This window comes from Ornithodoros turicata, chromosome 8 (genome assembly GCF_037126465.1).
Source record: "Ornithodoros turicata isolate Travis chromosome 8, ASM3712646v1, whole genome shotgun sequence".
Lineage (NCBI taxonomy): Eukaryota > Metazoa > Arthropoda > Arachnida > Ixodida > Argasidae > Ornithodoros > Ornithodoros turicata.
The window spans coordinates 8,821,372-8,827,371 of NC_088208.1; positions in this window are offsets into that span (position 1 = coordinate 8,821,372).

The following is a 6,000-nucleotide window of genomic DNA, read 5'->3' on the forward strand; positions in this document are numbered from 1 at the left end:
ATTGGGCCTTCATCAGCAATGCGTAGGTAGGCGACGTTTGAGCGAGTGGCGTCGGAAGGTCACGTGGAACGTGATGTGAGTGACTCACCTCTGAAAGCCCAGTGCGAAGCCAGTACAGTATTAATTGAAGAAAAATAGCATAGGCTCTTTGGCTGCACGTTGAACATATGTTTATAAGTCCCAAACGTCGCCACATCAACATTGGACAGCTGTTTCGGCCTTATTGGGCCTTCATCAGCAATGCGTAGGTGGGCGACGTTTGAGCGAGTGGCGACGGAAGGTCACGTGGAACGTGATGTCCTCCCGTCAGGGTGAGTGACTCACCTCTGAAAGCCCAGTGCGAAGCCAGTACAGTATTAATTGAAGAAAAATAGCATAGGCTCTTTGGCTGCACGTTGAACATATGTTTATAAGTCCCAAACGTCGCCACACCAACATTGGACAGCTGTTTCGGCCTTATTGGGCCTTCATCAGCAATGCGTAGGTGGGCGACGTTTGAGCGAGTGGCGTCGGAAGGTCACGTGGAACGTGATGTCCTCCCGTCAGGGTGAGTGACTCACTTCTGAAAGCCCAGTGCGAAGCCAGTACAGTATTAATTGAAGAAAAATAGCATAGGCTCTTTGGCTGCACGTTGAACATATGTTTATAAGTCCCAAACGTCGCCACATCAACATTGGACAGCTGTTTCGGCCTTATTGGGCCTTCATCAGCAATGCGTAGGTGGGCGACGTTTGAGCGAGTGGCGTCGGAAGGTCACGTGGAACGTGATGTCCTCCCGTCAGGGTGAGTGACTCACCTCTGAAAGCCCAGTGCGAAGCCAGTACAGTATTAATTGAAGAAAAATAGCATAGGCTCTTTGGCTGCACGTTGAACATATGTTTATAAGTCCCAAACGTCGCCACATCAACATTGGACAGCTGTTTCGGCCTTATTGGGCCTTCATCAGCAATGCGTAGGTGGGCGACGTTTGAGCGAGTGGCGTCGGAAGGTCACGTGGAACGTGATGTCCTCCCGTCAGGGTGAGTGACTCACCTCTGAAAGCCCAGTGCGAAGCCAGTACAGTATTAATTGAAGAAAAATAGCATAGGCTCTTTGGCTGGACGTTGAACATATGTTTATAAGTCCCAAACGTCGCCACACCAACATTGGACAGCTGTTTCGGCCTTATTGGGCCTTCATCAGCAATGCGTAGGTGGGCGACGTTTGAGCGAGTGGCGTCGGAAGGTCACGTGGAACGTGATGTTCTCCCGACGTTTGGGACTTATAAACATATGTTCAACGTGCAGCCAAAGAGCCTATGCTATTTTTCTTCAATTAATACTGTACTGGCTTCGCACTGGGCTTTCAGAGGTGAGTCACTCACCCTGACGGGAGGACATCACGTTCCACGTGACCTTCCGACGCCACTCGCTCAAACGTCGCCCACCTAGGCATTGCTGATGAAGTCCCAATAAGGCCGAAACAGCTGTCCAATGTTGGTGTGGCGAAATTTGGGACTTATAAACATATGTTCAACGTGCAGCCAAAGAGCCTATGCTATTTTTCTTCAATTAATACTGTACTGGCTTCGCACTGGGCTTTCAGAGGTGAGTCACTCACCCTGACGGGAGGACATCACGTTCCACGTGACCTTCCGACGCCACTCGCTCAAACGTCGCCCACCTACGCATTGCTGATGAAGGCCCAATAAGGCCGAAACAGCTGTCCAATGTTGGTGTGGCGACGTTTGGGACTTATAAACATATGTTCAACGTGCAGCCAAAGAGCCTATGCTATTTTTCTTCAATTAATACTGTACTGGCTTCGCACTGGACTTTCAGAGGTGAGTCACTCACCCTGACGGTAGGACATCACGTTCCACGTGACCTTCCGACGCCACTCGCTCAAACGTCGCCCACCTACGCATTGTTGATGAAGGCCCAATAAGGCCGAAACAGCTGTCCAATGTTGGTGTGGCGACGTTTGGGACTTATAAACATATGTTCAACGTGCAGCCAAAGAGCCTATGCTATTTTTCTTCAATTAATACTGTACTGGCTTCGCACTGGGCTTTCAGAAGTGAGTCACTCACCCTGACGGGAGGACATCACGTTCCACGTGACCTTCCGACGTCACTCGCTCAAACGTCGCCCACCTACGCATTGCTGATGAAGGCCCAATAAGGCCGAAACAGCTGTCCAATGTTGGTGTGGCGACGTTTGGGACTTATAAACATATGTTCAACGTGCAGCCAAAGAGCCTATGCTATTTTTCTTCAATTAATACTGTACTGGCTTCGCACTGGGCTTTCAGAAGTGAGTCACTCACCCTGACGGGAGGACATCACGTTCCACGTGACCTTCCGACGCCACTCGCTCAAACGTCGCCCACCTACGCATTGCTGATGAAGGCCCAATAAGGCCGAAACAGCTGTCCAATGTTGGTGTGGCGACGTTTGGGACTTATAAACATATGTTCAACGTGCAGCCAAAGAGCCTATGCTATTTTTCTTCAATTAATACTGTACTGGCTTCGCACTGGACTTTCAGAGGTGAGTCACTCACCCTGACGGGAGGACATCACGTTCAACGTGACCTTCCGACGCCACTCGCTCAAACGTCGCCCACCTACGCATTGCTGATGAAGGCCCAATAAGGCCGAAACAGCTGTCCAATGTTGGTGTGGCGACGTTTGGGACTTATAAACATATGTTCAACGTGCAGCCAAAGAGCCTATGCTATTTTTCTTCAATTAATACTGTACTGGCTTCGCACTGGGCTTTCAGAGGTGAGTCACTCACCCTGACGGGAGGACATCACGTTCCACGTGACCTTCCGACGCCACTCGCTCAAACGTCGCCCACCTACGCATTGCTGATGAAGGCCCAATAAGGCCGAAACAGCTGTCCAATGTTGGTGTGGCGACGTTTGGGACTTATAAACATATGTTCAACGTGCAGCCAAAGAGCCTATGCTATTTTTCTTCAATTAATACTGTACTGGCTTCGCACTGGGCTTTCAGAGGTGAGTCACTCACCCTGACGGGAGGACATCACGTTCCACGTGACCTTCCGACGCCACTCGCTCAAACGTCGCCCACCTACGCATTGCTGATGAAGGCCCAATAAGGCCGAAACAGCTGTCCAATGTTGGTGTGGCGACGTTTGGAACTTATAAACATATGTTCAACGTGCAGCCAAAGAGCCTATGCTATTTTTCATTAAATTATATATATATATATATAGATACTCATTGAACGATGCGACATCGCATCGTTCAATGAGTAGTATCTGTTTCTCTACGTGCAGCCATAGAAGTCATTTTAATCTGTAAGTTTGAATTTCAAACACGTCTAGCATCATTTACTTATTTTTTTAATGGCTTTCCCCCCTCTTTATGTATATATATATATATATATATATATATATATCAGATAGCTGGCTTTCCCATTTAATTACGATTCGATATACTTTAAATTCATATATTCGCACATGCCTCATATGTTAATGCATTAAAGAGATTTCGATTGTTAATGTTTTTCAAAATTTCATTTTTTTTGTTAATCTGTAGTAGGGAAGCTCTAGTTGGCAGCTTGCATCACTTGTCTTCTTCGTTGTCTATGCTGTCTGTTCCATGCCATAGGAGAAGGCGAAATAATATTGCACCAAACTGAGAACCGCATCACCATCGTTGAAACAACCGCTGGCAGAATTGGATCACATAATTCGAGTTTAATTTCCCTTGTTTTCCATAGCTGCACATCCTTGCATGCTGAACAGCTGAGACGTTTTTGTCTACCGATTATATTGTTTAGGAGAGGCTGGAAGTTTTCCTTGAAATGCTGTTGGCTCCTCTGGTGTAGAACTTTCGTGAGCGACGTCGTGGACGTTATCTCTGGCAGCACGTGTACCCCCCCTTTCGTACTTGTCGACAGTCCGTGGGTCCAAGGCAGTACCCATACCCCTGCATAGACTATTGAAAGGAGCGTCAACGTGTTAAACAGCATAATGATGGCATTATCCGAGGAAACTGCACGGGCGATAACAATCCCCCTCCCCCCGCAACGAGACTGCTGCCAAAATTTATCGTCTGGTAATGTTGGCAGCAATATCAAAAGGAGGAACTGTTCGCATCTGTGGCGTCACATTGTGATCTCTAATACAATGCTCAAATTTCGTCACACATTCGATCATTCGAAGCATTGCCTTCATACCAATAACCATGAATACAATTGCATACATTAAGAGTCCTTGTTGTATATGTACAAGATTTTTAGTGCATAGTTGCATGCATATTTCGGGAGTTCGTTGTGTATATTTATCCGCATTCTCATGACTTTCCACCTGACGGACGCTCTAAGATTACTGACATCTCAAACGAAGATCCTATACTGTGCAGCTTAATTGTTAGTTTAAGCCAGTAGCCGCGCAAATATACTTTTATTATGGAAGTTCGTCGATTGACATGCAACCACTTTCGAGTTAATATACCAATTGTTAATTTGTCCACGCACATCGTGGAGTTCTCGATTTGGTTTTTCTTAGTTACACCATTAAAAAGTGCACACGCTTGTGAAATTGTTGACCGTCAGTCAGGAAGCCCCGGGGGAAGTGTGTAGATGAAGGCAATCGTCGGTGACGGACCAGATCCCCCTTGCCATCTGCCTATCTCAATAGATGCATGAACACAACAGGTGAAAACACATGGGCATTTTGCTGGACTCACTGCGTACAACGAATGACTGCAAAACAAATCATTATTTGGGCGTTGGAGGGCCGAATCTGGCAACACAAATGTTCCATACATCCAGACACGGTGACCTGATGCCAGACTAAGAACGCGCATCAGCATGTGGCGCACGCTTACATAACGTAGCGGCGCCATTCACTTATGACCATGGCGATGAGGCTGAATGTACAGTTTGGCACTTACGTGACGAGCTGTCCGACCATCCAGGTGTATTATTTCGAGCGACAATTAATGGAGCATTGAAAGGACTTGGAACATATATTTTTGTTACTGCGTCATATGAGCATCCTACCTTCAGGAACCGTCACGCGATATATTTCCTTTGGGAATTGGGAATTTACTGAGAAAATCGCTTTGCTAGAGAGCGAGCAGCAGCGACGACCTCCCTCAGCGGCCCCTCGCGTCTCGTGACGTCAGGTTGGCAGAGGACTCTTCATGGGCCACTAAGAATCATCTGGTAGCGAGAACTGCTGGTCGAGACGCGAAGGGGCGATGCAAAAGGCGACTGCCAAAAGAAACAAAGAAGAAAGTCGCTCTCCTTAGTATTGGCGATGCACATGACGTTGAAGACTGGCAGACGAGGGTTTTCTGACGTGCGAGATTGAAAGCTCTCTCGCGCTCTAGGATTACGCGCTGCACTCGTAGATTTTGTGCGAGTGTGTCCCAGGCCTTGTAATACTAATTTCTAGTTGTCCCGACATATTTGTTCTCGAGTCTTTCCATGCTCCATTAAGCTACGAAGGAAGCCATGAAGGAATAACTGTACTGTCTTTTCTGTCCTTGGTTATTCTAGAGTTAACGAAATCGCGATCACTGACAGACTGTCTTCTGCCTTTCATGAGTTTGTGAGTATCTGTGGAACAGCAGATGTTCAAGTACACTATGAAGTATTCCATAAATTGATTGCGTCCTGTATTACTCGATTTCTCCCAGTTATGTTTGCTGTAGGTAATTAATGTTCCAATGCACTTGCTTTGGCCAATCACTTCAATGCATATTTTTCTACAGTATTCCATACATGTCATGTTCTTCAGTTTACTCCTGCGATAGCCTCGAGCTGAGGCTACGGCATGTACAAATAGATAAATAAACAAAACATCACATATAGAATGTACCGCTGATGTTGCAGAGCATCAAAGCCGTTGGCTGCGTCCATCCAGACTTTTCACGTCCTCTTATTGTTGGGCCAACAATTGAACCTCTGTATGCAATAAGGTGATAAGTCAATTTATCACCTTTTTGCTATTTTTGCTGCAATGACATCTACATACCA